This window comes from Fukomys damarensis, unplaced genomic scaffold, assembly GCF_012274545.1.
Source record: "Fukomys damarensis isolate Sample0158 unplaced genomic scaffold, DMR_v1.0_HiC HiC_scaffold_17, whole genome shotgun sequence".
In the NCBI taxonomy this organism is placed as follows: Eukaryota; Metazoa; Chordata; class Mammalia; order Rodentia; family Bathyergidae; genus Fukomys; species Fukomys damarensis.
This window is the reverse complement of record NW_022900929.1, coordinates 4546895-4568808: the sequence shown is the minus strand read 5'-3', so window position 1 is coordinate 4568808 and position 21914 is coordinate 4546895. Positions and strand designations below refer to the sequence as shown.

Genomic DNA, 21914 nt, shown 5'->3' with positions numbered 1-21914 from the left:
GTTCTCTGGTCTGTTTCTCTCACTTGAAATGGATTCTGTTTGCCATGTAATTATCTTCTGACTCAAACAAACTTTGTAACCTGAGTTGAAAAAGGGAAAATGAATCATCAATGCTGTTCATGAGTATTTGCTGGTTGAAACATTTGAAGTTGAAGCATCTTAGGTTAGAGGCACAGATATAACAATGCTAACTAACAAGGTATCATTAATTAATGGATTTAATAGGTGGAGTAAGAAAAAGAATTGACAGTACAGTGTGTGTCTGTATTAGTCAGCTTTCCCATTGTTGTGACACAATACTCAACACCTATAGTTTAAAGGAGGAGAGGTTTAATCTGGCTCAAATTTTCAGAGGATTCATCCCATGGCCAGCTGGCTCCAAGGCAGGACATCATAGTGGAAGGGGCTGGCGGAGCAAAGCTGCTCGTCTCATGGCTGCTGGGGAGCAGAGCAAGCAACAGAGGAAGGAGCAAGGGTCCAGTTAAAGAGTGCTAGGATACGCTTCCATGGCCCAGCCAGACCCACCCAGAAAGTGTGCTCTACTAGTTCCTGGGGTAGATCACAAAGCTGATCAGGGACAATTCTAAAATGGCAGATTTTTGGTTTGTTTTTATGGTACTGGGGATTGAACTCAGGGTCTTCACATTGAGTTATATCCCCAGGCCTTTAAAATTTTGAGTCTAGGTTTCCCTAAGTCACTAAGTTGCCCAAGTTGGGCTTGAACTTATGATCCTCCTGTCTCAGCCTCTCAGGGTTCTGGGATGACAGATGTGCACCTTCATGCTTGGCTTTATAAAGCGATTTAGCCACAGGTTTAGCTGGTGGAAGCAAAAGACAGGATCTTTACAGTAAATGCTGCCTCTGGCATCTGTTCATTGGGATTTAAGACATTTTGGTTGGCTCCTGGGGCTGGGGGATATCAATGGTTAATGGCTGTTGTGGACTGAATGCTCATGTCCCCCGGAATGCTATGTTGAACCCCTAATCCTCAGTGTGGTGGATTTGTTGTTGGACATTTGGGAGGTGACTGAGTCATGAGGTTGGAGCCCTTGTGAAAGAGTTAGTGCCCTTAGAAGAGGAGACACCAGAGGCTGTTTCCTCTGCCTGAGCTTCTGTCTCTGTTTCTTTATCCTGTCTCCCACCACTATATGAAGACACAGAAAGATGGCAACCTAGGAGGAGACAGACCTTACCAGAACATGCCCATTGCTGCATTTTGACCTTGGACTCCCATCCTCCAGAACAGTGAGAAGGAACAGTGTTGCTGAAGCCCCAGGCCATGCTCTGTTCTGTTCTAGCAGCCCAATGGATTTGAGCAGTGGGAAACAAAGGTTAGATAAGAGGGAAAGGCTTCTGAGGCTTTGCCCTTTGTGCTCATGGGGCACACTCTGTAGAATTGAAGTTTGGGGATCTTAGTCTCCAACCCCTGCAGAATCCCGTGATAGTGTGGAACCCAGAGCTCTCACCCTAAATCACTTTGTCAGTTCTTCTGGCATGGCTCAATTCTGTGAGGCAAACAAAGACACTACTAGTCAGCTTTCTTTTGCTATGACAGAATACCTGAGAAAGTCAACTAGAGGAGGAGAAGTTTATTTTGTCTTGTGGTTTTAGACAGTTCAGTCAACGGCAACTGGCTCCATTGCCTTAGGCTTTGGTGAGGCAGAACATCATGGTGGAAGCGAGGGCTGGGGGAGGAAAGCTTCTCACCTAATCACAAGAGGGGAGCAGAGAGAGTGAGAGAACTGAAAAGGAAGGGGATAGGGGCTAGACACAGTCCTCAAGATCACATCCTGTGACCCACTTCCTTCAACAGGCTGGACAGAGCACTAGAGAGTAACCTTGACATGTACATACACTGCCACCCCAAAATCAGAAAGCCACAGGCATCTGTAACTGGAAACTTCAGATCTGCTCCTCTAGGAACTACCAACAAGATTCCAGCATGGCTGCACCAAGAGTGGTGCGGGTTTCCCCATGACTGTTGCTTTGTTTTTACTGACATTTTACCAGCAACATCACCATGAACACTCTCCAGCCAGTCCTCAGAACCATGTGTGATTTTTCTGTTGGGTCTGCACCTGGGGTTGGACCTGCTGCTTGATGGCATCATCCACAGCACCAGGGATGGCTGAGTTCCTTTCCAAGGTTGCTGAAGCCATTATGACGTCTTAGTGGTGTCCGTGCACGTTCCTGTTGCTATACAGCAGTTCTCACCAGTGCTTCTGTCCTCAGCCTTCCAACCCCTGCCAATCTGGAGAGGGTGGCCCTCATTTGCATTTTCATGATTACTAATGAGGATGATCATCTTCCTGTGGGCTCACCGCCTACGAGATGCCTTTATTAAAAAAAGCCGGTGTTGGGTGTTAATCCGCAAACTCACATGCATGGTGTGGGAAGGATGTGCGCCCCGTAACTTCCAAAGAGGCTGGTGGGTAGATAGATTACTCCAGCTCTACCATTGGTCCCCCTGAGCCAGGCCTCTGGTCTCCAGAACTTCCCCAGGTTGGTGGAGGTCATAGCCCAAGGTGACCCATGGCTCAGCTACACCCTCTGTCTCTGCTGCTTCCAGTGAATTTCCTTTGCCTCCTTGGAGCAGCTCCAGATGAACAAGCAAGCTTGAGCCCTTGTCTTAGGGTTGGCTTTTGGGGAAGCCAAGACCAGGACCTAACAGGTGACAATCTCTCTGCAGAATATTCCAGGAATCTCAGACAGAAGTCCTGCAGGTTGGTCATACCTCCCTTACCAGCAAGCAGCAGCACTGACTCTCCATTTGTTTCTTCCTCTCTGCTGGCTCCCGCACCCTCTGGTCCCAGGGAACAGGAGATGGCAGGAAGCTCTGCACGCTTGGGCATGCTCTCTGGTAGGGGGTCACAGAGAAGACTGACTTCTGCACTGCCACCTTTCCACACAGGAACCCCTGACAGGGCATCTGTTCTGACTTGTATCCAGATGTCTCTGCAAAGCCTCATGCACTCATCGATGGGGTTTTTCAGAGGTGGCTGGATCTAGAGTGTGTGAATATGGGTTAAGGGTGTGATAATTGAATTGGTCCACTGATTGGTTTAGTGTTGTTTCAGGTGTGGGTAATGGGAAGTCCCACCCCGGAGGTGGGTGGCACCAGTCAATAGAGTTGTAGCCTGGATAGAATATAGAGGGACAGAAAGAAGGCAGAGTTGCTGCTTGCTGCTTCCTGCCTGCTCTGCCATGGACTGTCTCTCCTCTGTGATGCCCCTCTGCTATGCTGCCCTGACTTGGAGCCAGCAGACTATGGACTGAAACCTCTAAAAACTGTGAGCCAAACAAATCTTTTCCTTCTTTAACTTGTGGGTGTCAGGTATTTTGTCCCAGCAATGAGGAAGTAATTAAGACAGCATTGGACAACTCAGAGCTGCAGGAAGATCTTCCCCACTGTGTGTTCACTATACATAGCTTTGGGGACATAGAAGGTGGAATTTCTTTTTAACACCCAGATATTTTAATACCTTTCAACAAACTGGAATTATTTCTAAATAAGACCACACAACTGCACAAAGCACCTTATCTTTTGATAAGTGATTTGTTAGACCCCTGTCTCCCTGCATCATGTATTTGAGAAAGTCATGCCTGACACAGGATGGAAAGGGGACATCCGATTCCCGGTGGGGTGACTGATTTTCAAATTAAAACTGGATGCAAATAGCCCACTATGCACCCTGGAAGACTTCTCAACGTCATGTTCATTCATTTACTTCTTGGTAGTAAGCACGAATCAGATGCATTAGGATAAATATGAAGTAAAATAAAAACAACTTGGTGACCCTAGTGGTATTTATAGCAAAAGCTAAAATTACTCTAGCTTTAGTCTTATCACGTGAACTAAAAGCAAGACAAATCTTGAAATGGATTTTGAGCTCCAGAAATCTGATTTAGTGAGGTTAAAACTGAACTTTTTTGTATCTTTTTATATCGCCTTAAATCTCTTCTGGAATAAAAAAGGTTGAGGATGGGGTAATCATTTAACTTTTTTCTCATTCAAACTAGAAAAGTTTCCACACTGAAAAGGGATGCTGAGGTAGAAGTAATTTTTAAAATATTTATTCATAAAAAATAAAAATAAATGTAATAAAATATTTATTTGTTAACAAATTTGTTTCTTCATGTTAGTCAACCTAGAAATACTTCTTTAAAAATACGTGTATTTAAAAAATAAAAATCTACGTGCAGTGAAGAGAAGACAACTCTAATTGTTTATATTAATTATCTGACACTATGTAATAATGTGAGAAGAATAATTGTTCTTGGTAGCCATTCATCTGTTTCTTTCCAATCTTTCTTTTTTTTTAGCCATATCTTTTTCCTATGACATATCACTGGTATTTTTCTAAATGAAGTTTTAAAATACTGCTCTATGTTATTTTTTATAAAACTGCCTGTAATTTTTGTCAAAGTGACTGTTGTGGTTAATGAATTTGAAAATGTTGACAGCACCAATTGATTCTTCCTAGTCAATCATAATATTTTAAATTGAAAAAGCACTTTTCTCTACAGATGCCAACATATCTCATAAGCTCAGAGCAATTCTGAAAAATGGAAGTCATTATGAATTTTATTACTTTTGAGTTTTAAATGTTTGACTATTTTAGCTGAAATTTTTAGAGATTCTTTTTTTTTGCATCCACCCCCAAAACCTTCTGTTGACAAATGTTTTTATGAATCAAAATCTGTAAAACAAACTTCTTCTAATTATACTGCTTTTGAGTGTTTTGCTAATCAAAGATGCTGGGAAATTGTAGGGACTGAATATCAATTGATCAAATTATAAATAGAAGTTGCAAGTCTAGATATTCCCAATCACAATCTGAGAAGTTTAAAATTAAATCTTGTGAATAGTTTGAGCTTACATCATTTAAATTGTTTACTTCTAGGCTTGCTTTTGTGGGGACAAATTTCAATACCTTCCTGATTGCAGATTTTATTTCCAATAATTGCATTTGCGAAGTCTTCAAGTGTTGAAGATCTTTTGGTACTCCATGATTACTTTAATTAAAAATTTCTGACTTTGAAAAAAAATAATGCAGTCAAAGTTTGGAGGACTCATTTACCAAAAAAGTCACTGTCATCAGATACTTAAATGGCATTCTACTTAAAAGCCTTTAAAGATTCAAACATATCTAAAATGCATTGATGATGGGAAGTAGAGAGAAATTATTCAGTTTTTAAAAAATTTACTGTCAACACCATTTAAATAATTTTGTGGTTCAGTCACTCTTTGTATAAATAAAGTATCTATAAATTGTGGGGAGCACAGCTTTTTTTTGTTGGTAGAATATTCCTGCCTATCTGGAACCATATTATATTCAGCATAACCAGTTTCAAGTACATTTTTTTGTTCTACAGATTTTTATAACTGAGTAAGAATGATGCTTTCACCTTGACATTACACTTGCTCAGAATTTGTGTGGTGTTATCACAGCCAAGAAAAATGATTTTATCTTCAATGTTAAAAAAATTTTAACTGAATTTTCAATGCTGTTCATGATAATGTCAGATGACTCACCTTCAACAGGGTGAATTTTCCAAGGCTTTACTTCAGTAATAGAAATTGGATGAAAAAAAATATTGAAGTGTAATCTTAATTTTCTGATTTTCTGTTGGGAACATCTTGTGGCCTTGATACTGATAAAACAGATAAAAACAGATGAGGTTTGAAGACTCCTGAGTGGACAAAGCCAGGCTGGCCTCATCAGTGATCTAAACAGTGCTTAACTGGCAAACAAAATGTAAACAAACAAACAAAATATTATTCCTTGAAAATGTCTTGTAAATATTAAAGCAAAACAGAACTTCAGCTCCACCGATCAGAAGCAGTCCACCAATTTTAATTATACAACTTGAGTCTTTCCCAGGGGACAGACCAATAAGGTGATTTTGTAGCTGTAACCAACCACTTTCTTTGCTCTGATTCTGTGTTCTTCCTACAAAGGTCTCCCTCTTGCATCCCACCACTGCTTTGGAGCTTCCTGATTTATGGATCATTGTTTGTGTAAAGAAGCTCTTTAGAAAAAAATTTTAATCATGTCTCGGCTTACCTTTTTACTAACATAAAACTGGCATCATTTAACTTCATGAAATTCTTTGGCTAATGAGGTCAACACATAGTTTTGGTTTTGCCTTTTGTGTGTGTGCGAATCTTGGGGCTGACGTACATCGGGTGAATGAGACGCACCCTTGGATCTAAGCGGGCCCCGCCTCCCGGAGTGCTGTGCAAGGTCCCTCCATAGCCACACGAGATAAACTTATTTTTGAGCATCGTCTTGCTAAATTCAGTGCTGGGAGTAGATACTGAGTTTCTGTAGGAGGTTTTCTTTCTCCTGGCTCTCACTTTGAGAGGGCTCTCACCCCAGCTCCAAGGCAGATGGTAGATGTCGACCAGCATTTTGTGTCAATTACACATTCATCATCAACTTTCTTCAGAAATGGAAATTAATTGCTATTAAACACACACATTTGCTTTTTTGTTAATTATTACTCTATGGGTTTATTACAGCTGGCCAGGATGGCACATGGCTGCAATCCTAGCGCTGTGTGAGGCTGAGGCAGGAGGATTGCAAGTTCAAGCCCACGGAATTCTGTGACTTAGCAGAATCCTGTCTCAAAAGTAAAAAAAAAAACAAAAAAACAAAAAAACTTAACTAAAAGGAATGGGGATATAGCTGAGTGTGAAGGCCATGGGTTCAATCCCCAACACTGGACCTACATCTAGATGTAGACGAAGTTCCACACTAAATTCTACACTGCATGGCAGACGTGTCCAGTTATTCTAGCAGACTCCACAGCAGAACGTTTCTAGCCCAAGCTTCGCATACTAGGACCCTGTGTTTCCACAGACCCAACTTGCTGGGTGGTCTGACAGTTTCATGCCTTCTTCAGGGCAAAACACAGGCCGTGTCTGGCTGGTCATCCTCAAGGACAGCTATGCTGAGTCCCAGGACCCCCATCCAGCCTGCGTGGGGCAAGCTGACCTGAGCCTCTCCAACCAGATTCACTCTGGGTCATCCGTCAGCCTGCTTTGCTGTGCTTTTTTTTTCACCACTGGGGATCAAAGCCAGGGCCTTTGCATTAAATAAACTACATAAATCACGAAGTTGCCCAGGCTGGACATAAACTTGTGATCCTCCTTCCTCAGCCTCCCACAGTGCTGGGATTATAAGGCATCTGCCTTTGTGCTTGGTCCCGTCTGCTTTGTTTTATGAGTGTCTCCTTCATGCTCTCCTGGGAAGAGAAGTGTCAGTCTGTGTTGGAAAAGGCCAGGAAGCAAGGGTCAGCACCGTGTGTAACACTGTATGGTCAGAAATGAGGATGCTGTTCCCAGCATTAACTCAGGTTGACAGGGGTAGACTGATCCTGCCCCAGGGCCATGGAGAGGCTGGGCCTCTCTGGCGATGACAGAAGATGGGCAGATGGATGATAGACAGGTACATGACAGATGGGGAGACGATGGATAGGTTAATTGCAGATGACAGGTAGGTGAGTGATTCATGGGTTTATGGACACATAAGACGGTGACCAGATTGATACATAGATGGCCAGTGTGTAGAGATGATACATAAATGATAGATGGACAGATGGCTGGACAAGCGAGTTGACGTTACATTGATCTACAGATATGAGATAAGCGATGGACGGGTAGATGATAGATTGACATCCGATACATAGATACATAGAAGATAGGTGGACCGAAGAGTGTGCAGTCATTTTGCTGTCATCTTGAGTCCAGTTGTGCCTGCGTTCGCTGTGAGCAGCTGGTAGATTTACCCTGGTGAAGTACCGAGCACAGCCTGGTTTCCTGGGTACCAAGAACTCCACGACGCTAGGAGCTTATAATTCTAAGCTCCCTTATTTTAAAACTGAAGAGAAAAAAAACCCACCTGTAGCCTGTCCTACAAAGGTGACATGAAATCACATCTCTGAAAAGTCTGAACTCCAAGCCTTCTTCTTCCCTAACAAAGGGACCCCTGGTGTCTAATTTCAGCAGATTCCTTCTCAGAGCCGCTTCTCCATTTCTGCGGTTAGGGAAGGCACATTTGTTATTTCTTATGTTGTCTGGATGAAGGAGTTGCAGCGGAGTGGAAAGATTGTATTCTTATATTAGCTTTCTTTTTCTTCCAACTCAAAGGTATTATTGTGTTTGATTTTTAATTTTAAAATATTTATCAGCATGCTATATCTACACAGTTAAAAAGAATAAAATAGTATCTCAAAGTTTATAATGAAAATCAATCTTCCCTCTTCCCAAATTCTACTCCTCACAGATAAACTACTGTAAACATTTTTTTAAAATTGTGGTAAACTTTATATACTATAAAATGTATCATTTTAACCATTTTTAAGTGTACAGATCAAGGGCATTAAGCACATTCACACTGGTGTATTGTCAACACCACCATCCACCTCCAGAATTTTTCATTCTCCCAAACTGATACTCCAAACTCGTTAAACAACTTCTCTGCAGCTGGGTGTGGTGGTGCAGGCCTGCAGTCACAGCACTCTGGGAGGCTGATGCAGGAGAATAGCAAGTTTAGAGCCCAGCCTGGGCAACTTAGTGGCTTCATTAGACTTTCTCTCAAAATAAAAAAATACAAAAAGGGGGCTGGGGATGTAGCTCTGTAGCTCACCATGAAAGCCCTGGGTTCAATCCCTAGTACAAAAGACAGACAGAAAGAAAGATATAATCACGTTAGCTTTTTAATGTTGTTTTTCCTGGTAAATCTTTTCTAAAACTACGTTATGTACTGACTCAGCCAAAGTTTTACTTTAACGCTCGAGACCTCCACTCACTTTCTGCCACCAGTTGATGTGGCCCTGGTGTCTGCGAGTCCAGACTTCTCCGCCTCTCAGTATTTCCTTCTCACTCAGTGACAGGGACCTGTGTCTCAAGGGCTCCCACAGAACTGAACCAGGTCCTCTGTCCAGTTCCTCCCTACCACTCCTGTCCCCATTTGCAGCCTCCAGCTGCACTGTGGCCTCTGCCTTCTCTCCCAGCGGCCTTCCTCCTCTGGCTGCATCCCTGTGGGGTCAGCGTGCCAAAGAAGCTGAGCTCCGGAGCAAGTTGCACCCCACAGACCCTGGTTTCCCTTGGGAAAGGGCTCTGCCCCGACAGCCACCTTCTCTTGGACACCTACAGAGGTCTTCCTTGTCTTCTGGGCGCCAGCTTGGCTGAGGTGTGGCCTTACTTGCTGGTTTTGCTCTCCTTCTGGGAGCTTTTACAACCCCCCTCTTGAAGTCCGGGGTAGCAGATGACACCTGTGCGTTCTGATGGCCCTGGGATGGCTGGGCTTGCAACCATTTCTCCCTCTTGTCGGTAGCACAAGTGAGCTGCCAATGCTCAGGGGATTCTCTGCTGCTTCTCTCTTCATTTCATCAGAGCAGAAATGTCCGGTGCATGCTGGTAAATTAGTGCATGGAAAGCAACCAGCTTTGGTGCCGCACTGCAGGGAAAACCCAATCCTATGGCCAAGGTAAAGCAAAATGACTGCAGTATGCAAACCAAGATGAGTACATAGGAAGCCCTTGACTTAAAGAGTGTTCACTGTGTTGATTTATTTTTTTCCTATGTACCATCCAACTAGAATGTGTTGGAGTTGAGGGGTTTGGCTTTGTTTCTGGCTGTACCCTCAGGGGCTAATATATCTTGCTTAATAAACTTTTGTAAGTGCTTGATAAACCTTTGCTGAGGAGTCAGGAATGGTGGCACAAACTAAAATCCCAGTATCCTGGGAGGCTGAGGCAGGAGGAGTGCAAGTTCAAGTTCAGCCTGGGCAGCACAGAGATCCCCTCTATGTTCCTGTCTCAAGACAAAAAAATAAAACCATGGCTGGGGTGCAGCTCAGTGAAAGAACCTGAATTCAATCCCCAATACCACTATAAAGAAACAAACAAACAAATAAATGCAATCACCTTTTGTTGAAGGAGTGGGCAAAATTAGAATGCACAAGAATAGGAACCTGGTAATTGGTTTTCTTTCCTACTGCACCCCAGGAATTTAGAATTTGCCTGAAACATAATGGGTGCTCATTAAGTCAGTCAACTGGTCTGGAAGGTAATTTCCCTGCTGAGATTCTGATGTGGTAACTTTTCTAGGGCAATATTTCTCCAGAGCATGGATTGATACTCGAGTCTATATAGAGGGATATAGGGAAGGATAGGGGTCTGTGGTTCCAATGCAGATCCTTAGTAAGCTCCCATCTCCTCCCTTCAGTTCTGGGAATTGAACCCTGGGCCTTCATACTGAACTACATTCCTAGCCCTTTTTAATTTTTTAATTTTGAGAGAAGGACTCCCTATGTCAACAAGTTGTCTAGGCATGGCTTGAACTTGTGGTCCTTCTGCCTCAGCCTCCCAGATTTCTGAAATTACAGGCATGAACCACCGCTCCTGGCTAGTGGACATTTTTTGTTGGAAGAGCAGGGTCTACGAAGAGTTGGACCGAGTGCAGGAGAGGAAGCCTATTTGCAGAGAGGACTGAGTGACTTGGAGCAAGATTTAGGGGCACTGACAGAAAAATGCAGTGAGGAGTCATAACGTGTCACAGAGTAACTTAAGAGGACTCAGGAAGTTGCAGAAGCCAAAGCCTCCAAGGCCTGCAAGAGCCTGAACTGGTGGTGGCCAGGATCGCTGCATTCTCACAGAATTCCTGAGGCCTTTGTCCATAAATGGTACATCTGTGATCTGTATACAGTGCAATCAAGAATTATGCTGAATGTTTACATTAAAAAAAAGATTTCTTACCTCAAAAGGCACATGGCCATGAATCCCTCTCACAATGTGCCTCCCTGCTTGAACACACTCATCCCCTGATTCTTACCACTTTGTGAAGCTGCTCTGGAAGTGCTCGTTTGTGAGTGTCATGACAAATCCAATCACCACACTGCTCAATCCCATCCAACAAGAAGGCAGCGCATAAAGACACAAGACTGTGTCCTCATCCACCTTATTCACTATGTCTGGCACTGTCTGGCTTCTGACTCTCCCCAGAGTAAAAATGGCCATGAAGGGAAGCGTCTTGAGTGGATTCAGGACATCAAGGCAGCCATGACGGGCAACTGAAGACCCTTTTGAAAGGGGAGAGAACCAGGTCACACAGATAATTAGTTCTTCTTCTGTTAAGGATTCTCCTCTTGGAATATGTTACTTCTATCCTGAGGCGTCTTGGTCTTGGAGATTGATGAGTTAATTTCTTGTCTGTTCTTTAATCACTTACTGAAGTTTTAAGTGATTTACATACTATTTTAGCAGGACCCTCGGGACACTAGAGGCAGTATGAAAACAATGGTAGCTAGTGTGTAGAGTGGAGAACCCTGAAGTGAAATAGATTCAGCAGGAAGCAAATACGTGTGTGAAATGTATATAATGGATGGTTCATGGCCAGCCACTCCATTAGCATCAATGTGTTGCTGGGTTCTGCTCGCTGCAGCCATTGAAAAGAGTGTGAGAGCAACAGGGGCTCAAGAACACTGAGAAGGGAAGAGATGGATGTCTAGCACCACTCAGCATGGCCGTGCACAGACTGTTATTGTGTTGGTTCTGAGGACACCTCTTCACCCCAGACTTTAGATACTAGCCCTGATTTTAGATTCTGTGCTGTAGTCTGAGGATTTGGATGTAAAGCTGGGACCAGTTAAATGTGAAAAACCATCCATCCGTTTGAGAAATAGCGAAGTAACCAAGTGGAAAGTCACAGATCTCAGACTTGGGTCTTATAACCAAGGCTCGCTTCTCGCTGGACTCCAACATCACAGCCCTGGGGAACTTGGGAAGTCACCCCGCCTCTGGCTGCGTCCACCCCTCATCTGTAAAGTGAGGGTGGTGATCGGTTGGTGAGGAGATGGCGTGATGCCCATGTTTTGGGTGCTGTCTGAAGAACTGACCAACATGTTTCTTTTTCTTCCTCTGTTAGTCCCCAGATGTCACCACTTATACCTTGAGGCCCTGGCCCAAGATGAACCTGGATAGTGCATGGAGCAGGCCGTACCCTGCTGCAGTGATGTCACACTGTGCAAGGGGTGGTCTCCAGGCGGTAGCTGCGTTTCATAGAACAGCACCTGGCTCCACTGTGGTGAAGTGCTGGGGTGGGGTGGCATGGTCACCTGTCTGTGCCGGCTGAGAGCCACCAGATGTGGGGAGCACCAAACTTATGGAAAACACACTTCCCAGGGGCATAGCACAACCCTAATGCGTAAACTAATAAATATGATAATCTTGCTAACACAAAATAGCCACCTGTAAACTCATCAAAGTAAATCAGGGCCACATGGACCCATGATGTATCAGAGTTATGTCAGAGAAAACCAGGTCATGCACTTATGGAATGTACCAGACCAACAGTGACGTGACCTCTTCACCTGGGTTATGTAGGAGGAGGGACGCCCAACATTGGGTGTGTGGCGGTGCCAGATCTCATCAGATCACCTGGTCAGTGTGTCATGAGGTCTACAGGCTGTGAACTCCAGCTTCAGCCCCACTCCATCTACCTGCTGGAAGGGAGATCTGCAGGCTGCCTGCAATCTGAGCTCCAGCTCCGAACCATCTGTGTGGTTCTCACAAGCCCCAAATGTCCTTGGCCAAGCTCCACCTGGTCTGTGATTGCATCTGACCACCCTTGGTGACTTCACACCTCTCCACCATGGCTTTCAGGTTGGCCTGTTGGAATCCTACAGCACTGGTAAGTCCTTGTCAGCTGGTCTGTAGTGTGGAGTGTGACATGAGAGATTCAAGTGTTAGAGATATTAGTAGTTCAGGTTGAATTTTAAGAAGGCTGTGATGGTGTCACTCACTGGCTACCAAGTGAGCCTAAGTCCTTGGCTCATAAGACTGATAAAGTTGATGTAGCTTGTAAATTTGTCATCCAATAAATTCAGACATTGTGGAAAGATACAGCCATGTCTGGTCTATGTTACTGACATAGTTTGCTCATGACAGACATCAAAGCATTAAGTTTTAAAGGGCTGAGGTCGAAATACGAGCGGAGAGATTTGATGGAAGTGTTGAGCAGCCTCTAAGCCCTGGGAGGTAGATGTTCCTGAAGGCAGGGGGAGGTTGGCTGGAAATGGAGTGGAAGTTCAGGTGCTGGTAAGGATTCCGCATCCTGCATCCTCATCAGGTGAACGGGAAGGACTGGGTGTGGTGGCCACAAGGGTAAACTGTTGCAGACAGAGCTGGTCTGGGGGTAGAGGGGAGAGACACTTCTTCCAGACCAGGAGACGCTTCATTCCTCACCCAGGTGTGGGGACAGCAGGAAAGAGAAGGCCATACAGGTGCTGGGCAGAGAGGTCTCAGGCAGCCTCCCCCCCTGGCCACCAAGTGGACAGCACACGAGCCAGCATCTCCTTCGGAGGCAGCAGGATGGAAATGCCAGCAAGAGGTCTGTGAGCTCAAGGACCTGCTGGCAATGCAGAGGATCCAGGGACTTGCACACTCTCTGTTGGAACATTGTCCCTCCCCACCAGTCTGGGTGGCTTTTGATTTGTGTGTACCTAGGATGGCAGCAGAGGTAACCCTGTGACCTCTCAGGTCACAGCTCACAGATGACACCACAGCTTCCTCCTTGCTTGCTGGAATCCCAGATCTTGCAGGCTTTGGTCTCCAGGGCAGGTGTCTGACTCCTTGCACCCACTGAACTTTCAGGAAGCACAGCTCCACTTGAAGATGGATGCTGTGAGGTGAGAGAGGTATGGGGTCCTGCCCCAGAACTTCCTGCTCTCGAAGGTTCAGCCACTGTTTATCTTGATGAAAGACCTGGAGCCAGATCACCTAGCAAATTCATGACTTACAAAACCCATGACAGGTAATAACGGAACTCTTGTGTGTGTGTGTGTGTGTGTGTGTGTGTGTGTGTGTTTATTTTGCAGTACTGGGGTCTGAACTCTGAGGCTTCGCCCTGAGCTATATCTCCAACTCTTTTTATTGTTTGTTTTGAAACAGGGTCCTACTAAGTTGCGGAGTTGCCCAGTCTGAGCTTGAACGTGTAATCCTCCTGCCTCAGCCTTCCAGAGTTTGGGAATTACCGGCCTGTAACACCACAGCTGGCTAATAACTGAATATTTTTTTTAAGTCTTTAAGTTTTTTATTGATTTCTTACATAACAATAGAAAATAGAAACAAACCCAGGCTCAGGAGGGGACTCAGTTTTCCAGAGCCCTGGGGAGCTCCATGGCCCTCTCTGTCCCCTCCCACAAAGGGCGCCCTGGGCCCGGAAGCCCCTAGGCCAGCCAGGGCAAACCTGTCTACAGCACTTTCCTCCCCACTCTCAGAGAAGCTCCCAGAGACTTTCCCTTCATCCAGTTCTGTAGAAGAAAACATTGCCTAGGTTTAAGGATCCATCTAAGAACAGTTTCAGCATCATTTTTATGGATAAAAGCTTGAAATTAAATTAGCATCTCCCAACCAGTTTCTATAAACCCACAGGGGCTCAAAAATATGTACTGGAGGTATAAACGACTAAAAGTGATCACAGCATCTATTTCCTTTTCAGTAAGAAAATCCATATTATGCTTATTATTTAAATGTTTTTATTACTTTAAATTGGGGCCATTTAAAAGCTTTCAAGTGCATACTGAGTGCATCCACCAAGGGGCCCATGGGGTCCGGTGGCTGTGATTGTCCATCCTCTGGTTTGTGTGACCATGTGGTGTGTGATTCAGGGACTGAGGCATAATTGGCCATTATGTCAACTAAAGTGGTTTTTAATCGCATCATTTTGGATGGTGTCGTTCTCAGTCATTGCTTAACTCGAACATAGACCATTGCTTAAAGACAGAAATTTATGGGGCTCTGAATTTTAAATATAAGCGAAATAGGACAATAAAAAGAAACAGGGATTCTTCAGATTTGAAGCTAATCAGCTCCTTACTAGACCCATAAGGTACAATCATCATTTCAAAAATGATGCAACAAAATTTCATTGTTTTAAAAATTCATGTCACCAAGAGAAAGCCCTCGCTGCCCCCCCATCTGGTGGGAATGTTGTTCTCACAGTGTCTGTCCCCACAGTGTGCGGCTGGGGTGGGGGCCGCTACAGCCAACGGCACACCTACACCTTCACACTTATCTCTTAAAAACAAAACACGAAACTTATTTTAAAAAATAATCAGTTGATCATGCACTGCTGGTGGGGATGTAAAATGATGATCCCACCAAGGAAAATGGTATGATGGTTTCTTTAAACATTAAAGATAGAATCACTATAGGCTTTGGAAATCCTACTTCTGCATAGACTCTCAAAAGAACTAAGATCAGGGCCGTGAACAGGCTTTTGTATTCCCACAAAAGGTGGAAGGAACCCAAATGCCCACTGATATATATATTTTGAGATGGATAAAGAAAAAGTACGTTAAATGGAATATTAATCAGCCTTAAAAATGAAGGGAAATCTTGACACATGCTATCCTTGAGGGCCTTGTGCTGGGTAAAATAAGCCAGTCACACAAAGGGAGGATTCTGTGGGATTCTTCTGAGAGGAAGTAAAACCCAGAGAGACAGGAAGTAGAAAGCTGGTCACCAGGCCTCGAGAGGGCTAATGGATGTCAGTATTTAATGGATGCAGATCTAGTTTGCAAGAAGAAAACAGATCCGGAGGTAGATGGTGGAGATGGCTGAGAACACTGTGAATGTGCTTAATGCCATGGAAGTGAAGTGGTTAGGATGGTGAATTTTGTTCTTATGCTTTAGCAAAATAAAAAACATTCCCCGAATATGAAACTCTAATGCTTCATTTAAAAAACTTTACAGTCCTTGTCCAGACTTTTTAATGATAGGTGTATCATTTCATCAACATCAGTGGTTATTTTATAAAGTGACAGTTTCATGTAAAAAGTCTTTTTATAACCTAGTGCTCCCTTTAGGATCCTCTCTATAAAATCTAGTTTCATTGCTCCAAGTCTGGAAAATGACTTAGAATGTTAGCTGTATAGAAATTTTGGGTTCTCCCTGTGCCATTGATTTGGATAACATAAACTCACACTGAAAACTCAGTTTGGAAGTGGATTTTGAGATTACTTCAGTCTTGTCAATAAAGAAGCCTGAGTGGTTGATATTTAAAAAAAAAAACAAACACTTTGCAGTCTGTCTCTCTGTCTCTGTCTCTGTCTGTCTCTCTCTCTCCCTTCACCCTCTGTTGACTTTTTGGAAAATCGAGATTCAAGAATTTCAAACATCAAGCCAGTTTTTGTTCATCTCTGGGGTATAACAAACAGTTGAATTTAAATTTGCATTCCAATTTTTGTCTTTGATTTTTAAGAGTTTTGGAAACCAGTCAAGCTTTTCATACAGCTAACTGGGAAGTCCTAACATTTTTCAGTGCGTTTCATGAAAGAAATGTTTATGGGATAAATTCTGTTCCTATAACTTCAAAATGATAGTGTCCTAGAGTGATACGGCCCTCTCAGCCCCTTCTTCATCCCACTCCTCATGTGCAGGATGTCCTGTCCACCTGGGCTGAGTCCCTTGCCTGCGGAGCTCTAGTTAGAGCTGGTGGAAGAGGGGCCCATGGGACAGAGGGTCCTGATCATCTGTTGCAGGGGTGGACACAGTGGCCCCACTCCCTTCCCCCACCCAGCCTAGGGGGCCCTGCTTTGGTACAGCCTCACCCCAGCAGCTGCTGACCACTGGCCAAGGATCCCCAGGGTGTGCAGCCATACAGGGCATAGGTGCCACAGGCCACTGTGGCTGCAGCATGCGCCTGCTTCTTGAACTTTCTTACAGGACCCAACTTGCCCGGGAAACTGCTGAGGGACTTTCCTTTCATCTCCAGCTCTGTTTTCCAATCCTCCATGTCGTTACATTTGTGTAACTTCCATGATGGACCATAAGTCCCTCATTCCACAGTCCTGACAGTGGCTCTGCTTGCTGTCCTGCCCAAACTCCTTCACAGGCACATATACACACACACAAAAATTGCCATGTGGCTGCCTTCCCAAGATGGAGGCAGGGTTACACATTCCAGAGAAAGGGGCCCATGAATCAGTAAACCTCAGGGAAATCATCAGGTGAATGTGGAGCTAAATGCAATTCGGCTTTTATTGCTTTGTATGAGTTTTCAAAAAACCAAAACCCCACAAACCTCCACATCCCACAAATTTTCAGGAAGTTCTGGCCAGTTGTTTAGGTTTCTGTGACTGTGACAAAATACCAGAGACCATCATCAGCTTGTAGGGGAAAGGTTGACTTGGGCTTCTGGTTCTGGTCCATAATTGGCTGGCTGTGTTGCTTTTGGGTCATGGTGGGGCAGAATGTCACTGCGGCACTGTGTGATGGAGCAGAGCTGCTCCCCTCATGGTGCCTAGGAGAGAGAGAGAGAGAGAGAGAGAGAGAGAGAGAGAGAGAGAGAGAGAGTTTTTTTGAGGAGAGAGAGAGAGAGAGAGAGAGAGAGAGAGAGAGAGAGAGAGAGGAAGGGCTGGGTCTGGATGTCCCCCCAGTGGCCTAAGTTCCTCCCATTAGGCTCTGCCTCCGAACAATCCCCCCTTCCTACTGTCACCAGGGGCTGGGGACACGTGAAGCTCTGGGGGACCCCAATGTCCAAACCACAGCACACTGGCTCAGTTTTCTCCTCAGGACCAGCAGAGTGGCACCTGGAAGACTGAGCTCACAGCGTGTCCTGCACCAGTCCTCTGTGTGCCTTCTCCCCAGCTTCAGAAAGCCTGGCACAGTTCCATCCTTCGAGCAAAGGAAGCTTTTGGATCTTGGCTCAACTCTGGCTGGTTTTGGAATTGCAGCCTGGTGGGCATCCCGTACCTGGCATCTGGACGGAGGATTTCCAACACATTGCCTTCCTGTGAGCACCTTGATAGCTCGCCCTGCTGGAAAAACGGGAAGATCAAGCTGTTGCTTCTCAAGCCCCCTCGCCCAACACCTGGGACCACCAGTCCCCTGATCCCACCACCCCCTGTTGTCATGGGCTTGGGGAGGACTGCGGTTTACAGTTTACAGTCCCCGGTCCTTCCCCAGCAGCAGACCCTGTGGCTATCGTGTGGGAGATACCTCACCCAGGGCACAGAGGCAGGCTCTTCACGCAGCTGACAGCATTCATTTCTCCAGTCTGGGAGATCTCAGCCGGATAGTGAGTGTTCTGGCTGCTGCCGTTGCTGCTTTCTTTCCCGTTCTTTGTCCACACTGTCACGTTGTCAGTCTGGATGATGCCATCTGCTTCCTGCACCCTTGATCTGTCTTTCTCAGGCACAGTCTGGAGATAGGCTCTCCTCTGGCAGCTCTCATGCGGTCTAAGATTGTGATTTCCTTTGCTGTTGTCCTGATTGTTGAATTTTCCTTCCACCTCTTCACAGTCTCTTCCACAATATACTCAGGGTTTGCACTGGATTCTTCCAGAAGAAGCTTGGAGTGGCTGCTGGTCTGGGTGCTGTGGGGTGCACTGCAGCACACACCCCATTCCTCTGCTCCTGCCCTAATCCTCACGGTCCAGCCAGTGACCAAAGGCCCTTTCCCTCACTTGCTGCCTGGGAAATCTTCGCTCTCACCTCAAGTCATCCTCCATGGGAAGGACTCTTGGTCCTAGAAGGAGCAGGCTACTGTGGGCAAGGTACAAGTCTGGCTGGGACAAGTGCAGCATGTTCATCTCCTAGCACACTAGTAGAGGCCTTGTCTATGTCCAGCTATGGCCTTGTCCATCTCCCCTAGTTGGATGCCTCCATCGCCTCGTCCAAGGACACTCCAATAACCAATCCTGTTAAGCCAAATATATTACTCCCCCTTTGCCACTCCCTCTTTCAAAACTTTATAAATTGCTGGCTGGACTTATTAAAAGTGAAAGTGTTCCAGAAACCTCCCCAGAGTCTGCTTGGTGATTCTGTGCCTTGCCCTCTCAGTTCGAGTCCCTGAACCTTTGATCCTTGAGCGGACTTGTGGACAAAAACAACAGGCTACCACATCCTGCCTCAGTCCCCACAGTCCTGGCCTGCATCTCTGTAACAGCACCTGTCTCTCACTGCTGTTCTTCCTCCTTCTGAAAATTTGCTCCCTTGCTCCACCACAAACTACTTGAGCACTGTAATCTTTTAAAGTTGCAATTTTTTTGGCCAGGGATCGAACTTGGGACCTTGCACTTGCGAGGAAGATGGCAGAATCACTGAGCCAAATCCCTGGCCCAAATCTTTTGAAGTTAAACTCTCTCACCTTTGCACCCTGGGTGTGTATTAGTCTGCATAACAAGCCACCCCAAACTCATTGGTGTACAATGGTGGGCATCCCCTAGGGGTGAACCTGTCTGCTGCTGGCCAGGTTTTGGCTAATCCAGCCTCAGTGTGGCTGAGGGGGGTGAGACCTTTAAGAGGTTGGGTCTAGCAGTAAGGTGTCATTGAGGAGACTGCCCTTGGAAGGGGTTAAGTTATCTCAGATGCTGTTTAGTTCTTGCAAGAGTGGATTGTTATAAAGTGAGTTTATTCCACACACTTGGTCCCTTCTGCATTCTGCCATTTCCCTTCCTGCTTCTCTGCCATGTTGTGATACAGCCCCAGATCTCTCGTCAGAGGCTACATGGATGAGGCTGTCCAGTCTCGGACTTTTAGCCCCCAACATTGTGAGCTAAGTGAACCTCTTCACTATATAAAGTAGCCAATCTTGGGTAATTTGTCACAGCCACAGAAAACAGATGAATACAGGAGGCTGCTGCATTCCCCAGCTCCACCGCACCTGGGCTTACATTTCTAAAAGCAGAAATGCTGGTGTTCTCAGGGCAGGCTAGATGGTCAGCTAGGGCTCAAGCTACAGGCTGACAGTAGTCTGCACCCTGTGGCCCAGCTGTGGGACGGGTGATACAGCAACATCCGGGTAAAACACACTTCCCTTTCCCACTGCCACTTCCACTTCTAACTTTTCATTTGTGTGCAAAATAGGAGCGGGAATGGGAAACCACATTAAATTCTTGTGGGCTATCTCATTTTATTAGTCCATCACCCAAAAATGAGTTTTGGTGTGTGCATGGGAATTATTAACAAAACATACGGGGGAACAAATATTTTGGCTCATTATTGTCCCTTTATTAATGTTTGTTCTTTTGATTATTTGTGGAATTCTATTAAAGGAAACTGAAGAAGACGGTCCTTTCCAGATTCCCACTCCTTGACATTAATCCCAGGGATTTTTAAAATGCAATTAAATTTGTTTTTAAGGCTTATGTTTCTGTCAAGTTGGTGCAGTGCTTCCCTTCCATAATTTGTACAGAAGCAGAGGTCAGGAGTAATATGCATAAATATTTATTTCCGGAACAGTTAATTCTTACTCTTAAAGTGATTTGGGGAAGTTTAAGCGGAGCAGCTTTTCACAACATAGCAGAAAATGTTGAATAATCAAATTGGTGTGTGAGAGCACCTGCCTGGGGGATAAAGGTGAGGGGATAAAGTGGGGGAGGCATTGGAGGTGTTGGTCTAGATCGAGAAACACATCCATCATGGGAAAAATGGGGGGTGTGGGCCTTTTTTTCCTGCAGTACTGGGCACTGAACCCTGGTCCTTCAGACCGAGCTACATCCCCAGCCTTTTAAAAAAATTATTTATTTTGAGTAAGGATTTTGCTAAGTCACGAAATCACCCCGGCTAGACTTGAGCTTGCAATATTCCTGCCTCAGCCTCCCAGAGTGCTGGGACTACGGATGTGCACCACCACATCCAGCCAGGAAGGCATCTGTAGTCAGCTGTGGTGGCGAGTTGAGAGAGTTATGATCACTTGAGGCTGGAGTTCAAAATGACATGTGGCCAATGACACTGAGTGCACGAGGACTGCAGCACTGTGGCTTCTGTGCTCGGACCAGAGGGCGATAGCTCAATGCAGGTGAAGCTACGGGGTGTAGCTGAGACACGTCTCCTAACCACGCAGGTTATTTCAGGGCAATCACTCTTTGTCTGTCATGGCTCAGAGACAGCGCTAGTTTATCAGATGCAGCTTTTGTTTGGGACAGGGCTTCTCAGGGTTGGCGCTCTGGGCTCCTTTACCGCGTGCGGGGGGTGGGTGTGTGCACACCACAGGGAAAGTGTGGACTCTGCCCCAAGGCCAGCACAACTGCCCTCCATGCGACAATCAGGAACAACCATCGTTTTTGCCAAATCACCCCTCAAGGGGGAAGCCGCTCCTCCAGAACCACAGCTTTTGTCCAATCTCGAAACAATTATGTGCTAGGAATCAAGGACGGTAAATTGGAACAAGTATTAGACACAGTTTCCCCATCGGTGTGCAAAGACGCGGTGCTGGGCTGGCCAGGTGCTGGCCCGGGTGCGGCTGGCAGTACTCGTGAAAATGTAAAGGTGCAAGAACTTCGCGGGCCCCTGGGCAAGCAGAAGCCCTCACAGGAGGAGGCACGGCAGCGACTCCTTCCACAGACCCCTCTGCGCTGCCTGGTGTGAGGGTGGACACAGCTGGGGGAGGAACTGCAGCAGCGGAAAGTGGGCCCAAGGCTGGGCCCAGGGTGTGGGAGCAGCCAGAGGTGGCATGGACAAAAAAGGCAGGAGTGAGGCTGTGATTCCGCTCACCTCCTCTGCCCTCTGCACGGGTAGGAGGTTGGATGGGCACACTGGAGAGGTCTGGAAACGTCTCAGAGGGCAGTGGCATCTTCTTCCCTGCAGGGAATCTGGGTCGGGACAGAGGGACGTGGGATGAGGTTGGGGTGAAGCCTGGCAGATACTTAAGGAGGGAGCTGGTCTCGGGGAAAGAGGAGTGGAGAGAGAGGTGTGCAAGTGTAGGGGAGATGGCAAGGCCTGTTTCAGAAGCACCGCTGCCCTCCTGCCCACAGCAGCACCACTCCCTACCACCAAGATGTGGAAATAAATCCAGTGCCCAGCTGGGTGTGGTGGTGTATGGCTGTGATCCCAACATTCTGGGAGGCTGAGGCAGGAGAGTCCCAAGTGTGAATCCAGAGTGTGTAACTTAGTGGTTTA

At 45.8% G+C, this 21914-nt stretch overlaps 1 long non-coding RNA gene and 1 pseudogene across 2 annotated transcripts; both read right to left on the bottom strand.

Moving 5' to 3' along the window:
- The window catches only part of LOC104875374, an 82226-nt pseudogene extending 65419 nt beyond the window's left edge, over positions 1-16807 (bottom strand).
- A 217-nt stretch (positions 16808-17024) lies between these two features.
- Positions 17025-18688, bottom strand: LOC104875332. Of its 2 annotated transcripts, none has more exons than XR_784024.1 (3): positions 18018-18688; positions 17767-17831; positions 17025-17314 (listed from the first exon to the last, which is right to left on the bottom strand). It is a non-coding gene; the product is annotated as an uncharacterized LOC104875332 (long non-coding RNA). The 2 variants fall into 2 exon arrangements; XR_784025.1 differs by having other exon boundaries at positions 17767-17828.
- Between the last annotated feature and the right edge of the window lie 3226 nt (positions 18689-21914).